Source organism: Orbicella faveolata, unplaced genomic scaffold (assembly GCF_042242905.1).
Source record: "Orbicella faveolata isolate gen_17 unplaced genomic scaffold, um_ofav_v1 contig_2, whole genome shotgun sequence".
NCBI classification, from domain to species: Eukaryota; Metazoa; Cnidaria; class Anthozoa; order Scleractinia; family Merulinidae; genus Orbicella; species Orbicella faveolata.
The window spans coordinates 28,172,431-28,178,488 of record NW_028301547.1 but is presented as its reverse complement, the minus strand read 5'-3'; positions in this window follow the sequence as shown (position 1 = coordinate 28,178,488).

Genomic DNA, 6,058 nt, shown 5'->3' with positions numbered 1-6,058 from the left:
ATATTGTCAACTATACTTGATAAGATGCACCTTGGTCATCTTATTGAGGACTTCCAGCGTGAAAAGGTAACTGTGGATCAAATACGTAAGCTATCTTCTGAAGAAATGGGACTTTTAGGTGTGAACGATCGCAACGCAGGGATGAATTTAAGGTTAGAGTGTTTAAGCTACGGTAGCAATCCACCGTCGAGGAAACCAGGAAAACAAGTTTGTGGCGCTCCTGAAAACTTAATTTCTAAGTCAGTTTTAGAGGGGTACCTGGAGGATGGCTTTAATATTAAAGACATTGCGTCGTTACTTTCTGTTTCAGAAAGTACTGTTTATCGAAGAATGGGTTGTTACGGCCTCAGTCAGTTGCAGCTCACAGAAAAAAACAGAGGGTCAGCTTGATGAAGTTGTAGAGGAAATAACTAGGGAATATCCATCTTGTGGAGAGGGACTGCTAAATACTGGCAGATCGGAAAATAAAGGTTCAGAGGATGAGGCTCAGTGACAGCATTCATTCATAGGGTCGATCATGAAGGAGTCGAAAACAGGAAGAAAGGCCGTCTACGTCGAAGGACCTAGATGTTCAGGGTCCATTTCTTCAGAAGATAGCTTACATATTTGATCCACAGTTAGCTTTTCAAGCTGGAAGTTCTCAATATTAAAGAAGCCCAAGGTGCATCTTGTCAAGTATAGTTGACAAATTGTCGTTGCTTGTTCTCGCCATTTTGTTGTCTTTAACACCGGGGAAGAGAAGGAACTGGGACCCATCTTAAAACCGGTTCAACTAGTTCGTGATAGCAAGAAGCCTGGGTACTAGAGCTTGGTATCGGAAGTGAGGTCAAGAAGACATAAAGACGAAACCACAACACGTAATGATCAAACCACATATTGAAGATACCAGACAACATAACAGCGTAACCACATTACATCATGACGAGAGCACAAGACAACTTAACAACGTCAATACATCACGATAAAGCCACACCACGTAATGAAGTTATTACACCACATCATGATAAAAACGCACCACGTCAGGACTACATTACAAGACATAATGAAGAAACCACAAAACATAATGGAGTAACTACGACACATAATGAAGAAACCACACAACGTAATGAAGTAACTACAACACATTATGAAGAAACCACACCAAATAATGACAAACAACCACATAAGAAAGTTATGGCTTTCCATATACGTTCTTCGTTGAGTACAAAGCGCTAAGCGCTTGACAATAAATTGGAGGCGCATGAAAATGGTGACATAAGAACGCTTGTGTCGGTCTGCAAAATGATTTCGAAGCAATAAGGACATATTCCTAGTACAGCACGTTATGTATTACACCCGTGTAGTTCATTCTACCTTTTCGGCCCCTGAGATGTGCTGTCGTCACGGAGTTAATTTAAGTAAAAGCGAGAAACTATGTCACAGCCAGTATAAGAGTAGAAACGTAAACTTGATTCTCAATTAACGCTGTTTTAGAAGTATATTTTGAGGTAATTTGAGCTATAGTTTGGAATTTTCGTATTTCGTTCGTTTGAGAATTTTGATGTATCAGTTTTTGGATAATTTATTAAAGTAGCCAAAAATCTACAAAAACAAATATTGAAATTTTGATTGCTGTATTTGTTCTTTGCAGTTTTTGTTTCAAAAAATCCGATGCATTAAGTGAACGTTGGTTGAATACGTTGGTTAAAAATGATAAAGAAACACACTTTAAGGGTAGAAGAACTGTAACCCCTATCCCCAGGGAAACTTATGCTTTTAAAGAGGACAAAAAAGTTGAGCATAATTATACTCTTTGTTAGGATATTAAATACAGTCTTAAAAGGTGTTTCGCAGCTGTAGGATAGGAAATTAGCGTAATTTCTTTCCTTAGGAACTATTTGCTCAAGTATCACCTTTTACGCTCAATATTTTAACCCAAACTCGAATAACTATCGATCAGTTTCACCTGCCTCATTAAACATCTCATTTGTTGGCTTCTCCTAACACCATCGGAATACAGCTCTTGAGTTGCATATAAATTATTTCTAATTTTCTCATTTTTGCACGAACGAACAAAGAAATCGTACTTATTTTATATTCTTTTAGTTTACCGATACGCGGGCAGCTGGAAACAACTTAGCTTTCGCGTATAAGAATAGAATTTATCTTTGAGAAATCCCGATTACGTAATCGTTTCTATTATGAACTTTCAGTAGATAGAGCTGCCGTTTTCAAGAGCTCAGTGAGAAATCTTTTAACTGCGAGCTGAGTTGAATCAAACGAAACCAGAAATAATAAACTGCTGTCAATCATATCAAGACTTGGCTAGTAACAGGCAAACCGAGGCACTTGTCTCAGTCAGTTTTTTTGTCGTCTGCGTTGTTTATAGTCATCGTAAACACCCAATGTGCCTAGGAAGAGTATTTAACCATGATTATTACCTCAGTCATATTTTTTTTTCGCTATGGCCCTATATATCTGCGGATGGTAGCACCGTTTTAGGATTTTTACTAATTTAAATGGTTCAGTCAACAGGCCTCTTCATTGTGGACTTTTCTCTAATCCACATGCATGTGAAGCCTTTTCTCGGCCGTTTGTCGGGAGTTTGTCGTATGTTTGTCGAGCTTTCGCATTTTTCTTAAAGGGTTGCAATTTTCAATTTTCTATAGAAATAGAAATTATTTCATATTACGCTTTTAGTCTACTGCATTGCGGATTGCGGAGTTCCTCCATCATTCAACTCTTGAGTTGCATATAAACTATTTCCAATTTTCTGCTTTTTGCATGAACAAAGAAATCCTACTTATTTTATATTCTTTTAGTTTACCGACACGTGGCCAGCTGGAAACAACTTCGTTTTCGCATAAGAATAGTGTTTATCTTTGGGGAAACCCATTACGTAATCCAATTTGGAATAGAGCTGCCTTTGGAAAACAGGCAGTGGAAGACCTAACAAAAACAATCTCTGATATCAATTATACCCACTCCCTATTGGTGCTCTAAAATCTGTCTTGTAACACCGTTTTCGGATTTTTACAGTCATTAGCCCTTTCTTTAGTTGACTTTTCTCATTTGCATTACAATATAATCCACATGTATGTGAGTCCTTTGTTAGGCGTTTGTCGTCCGTTTTCCGAGCTTTCATATCTTTTTTGTTTGGTTGTTTGGTTTTAAAAAAAGGGGTTGCAATCAGCCCAAGTTACAAATCCTCAGGCCGCGGCTTCGGGAAGAGTGCAAATGCCCGCCGACCCATAGGACAAGATCAAAATTGTGCTTCAATGGCTAACAATGGAACTGAGCAATACGAATTCACAAATAAATGGATCTTTATTTTCACGATTAACACTAGCAATTATTGTTATGGGTTTTGGAAACAATGTGCCTGCGAAAAGTAACAAAACTTTGCTGTTGAGGGAAATCAGGAGCCATAATCGGGGAGGAAATAAGATACCAATGGGACAGAGCTGAAACTATGCAAAACGACATATGATGACATCGATATGCATCGAGTTTTTATTCAATGATTTTAGATGGGCTTAAAAACGGAGGGGCTTACATCCGATCGAAATTGGATGGGTGTTTTTTGTTGTTGTTTTACAGGTAGATAGGCCTATAGCCGGGGGGAGGTTTATAAGCGACATTTTATGGTATTTCCTAGCTGGGCAGTCGGGTCCATGTGGTTATTCACCTTATTCCGAAATGGCCGTCATTTAAGTCTTCTTTTGTTGACTTACAAATTAGCCCTTGTTGCCTCAATTAAGGGAAAATATTCTTTTGAATTTCGAGTTTAAGAACGTGGCAACAAGGGCTAATTTGCAAGTAAACAAAAGAACACCAAAAAGGCGGCCATTTTGGAATAAGGTGTATGCAGCTGCTATGTAACGGGTGTCGGCAAACTGGGTTCTAATAACGTCATGCACGGTATTGTTGGATCTGAGTTTGTACATAAGCATTTCACGGTTACGTGATGTCAAGCTTATCATAGAGAAAGACAACCGACAGGCATCCAGTGTGAAAGAACTAGAGATTGTTAGTGGTAGCCCGTCAGACTTAACGATTCAGTAAGTACACAATGAAACATGTTGTCAATTATTACTCTAAATGTATCGCAGATATAAAACGACACTTTTGAATTTAACAGACATTTTTCGGCAGAAACTTCTGCCTTCTTCAGTGCAAGTCTTATAAGAGATGCAAATTTGAGGTATAAATAACTAATAAATGCTGATGAGTGCATAAACAAAAAGTCCAGAGGAAAGTACGCGGATTACAAAGATAAGTAGGAAACTAAACCAGAGCTTGGACAAACAGAGGACTGATCAAGCTAGAATGGAAAGCATTTCTCATGATAATAATCTAGTTTTGTATTGCGCCGTCCGCATAGGGACCTTCAGATTGGAATATAATTTGATTTGATCATCACTTTTCACAGAGACTGTTCACAGCCCTCTATTTTCTTGTATTTTTATTCTACCGTTGAACACGCTGATAGAATCGCAAAACGGGCTGACTTGACGGGATAGGGAGTATCTGTTCTTCGTTTGGCTGGCCTTGGTTGCCTTTCGCGAGCGTTGAGAAACAGATAGACTGTTTACAGTAAACTTTCCCCATTTGTCTCTTAATGGTAGACAACTATTCAATTGGTGAACCATAGGAAGGAGCAAAGTATTCTCGGAAAGCAGCTAGATTGAAATTCCAAAGTCGTTCTTATCTGGCGCCGATGTAGTGCCCTGGCTTTTTGCCCGGGATTCGACCGGGATTTTTTCAAGGAGCCTTGAGTGGTAACGTCACTGAATGGCTCTGTATCAGCTGAAATAGAAAACATGCCCCGTCTTTCCATCGAGGTTTAGTATAATTCTACAAACGTTCTATCACGAATGGAGTTCCCTGATTGGCTACGCTACTCACTATCTATTGTGTTGTAGATAGTGAGTAGCGTAGCAGTGTGCCCTTGTTAACAAATTGACGGCCGCTTCTTTGCGTTTTCGATGTGTCTGTGAAGAGGATTTAGGGAAAATTTTGAACGACTAGTAGATTTATACTAAAACAATTAGATTATCCGCTCTCGATTTCTATCACGTGATAGTTGGCTCGGGCTGCACCATCGTCAACTATCACACGATAGAAATCTCGAGCTCATGATCTAATTGTTAAATAGAGACACGAGTGGAAGTTTGGGAGAACGAGAAATGCTGTGGGAACACGAGCCAATAGGCGAGTGTTTCCACAGGTTTTTCGAGTTTTCTACTTCTTTTCGAAAGTCCCGCGACGGAAAAAAAAAATAACCTTTTTACTTTGATCATCCAAATGTTCATTCTCTTTGCTCGCGCTATCATTACGTCAACACCTTGTGCTAGTCCTGTGTTTCTATCGAGTTATAGGAACACGATTTTAAACCAATCAGAGTGCGTATTGTTTTGGGCTATTTTCTACACGATTTAATAAAAAAAAAACTGGATCGTCGGATAATGCAATTCAAGATTTTTCATTGGTTTAGCCATCACGTTAAATGAGCATATACCATACGCTACAAATTGGTAAGCGTGAGGGTAATTTTTTTGGGCGTTTTATTCTCTGTTTTTTTTTTTTTTTTTTTTTTTTAGTTTTCTATATATACTGGGTCGTTTTTAGTGCAACAATTGTTTCACTCGCCGTTGTTGTATATGAGATAATTATAGCCAACTCGGCGTCACCTCCCTCGTAATTGGCTAGCTATCATTTCATTTCCAACGCGCGATCGTGGAATATTTGTTAACTGATGACAAGTACACTCTTTCTTTTTTTTATAAGAATATATTTCATAAGAATATCGAGGCTGAAATTTACGAAATTTTAAGAATATTTTACGAATAAACCCGAGGCTGAGAGTTTGAAAATTAAGAATATAATTTTGTGTGTTGAAAATTTATAAATACAATACAATTATATGATTTTTAATTAAACTGTATGAGATTATTCATTTCTCTAAACGGCAAAACTAGCCAAAAAGGAACAAAAACAGCACTTGCATGCCGTATGTTTGATGCTAATACCATTTTTGCAAGAAATTACGTGCGTGATATCAAGTTTTGATACCTGC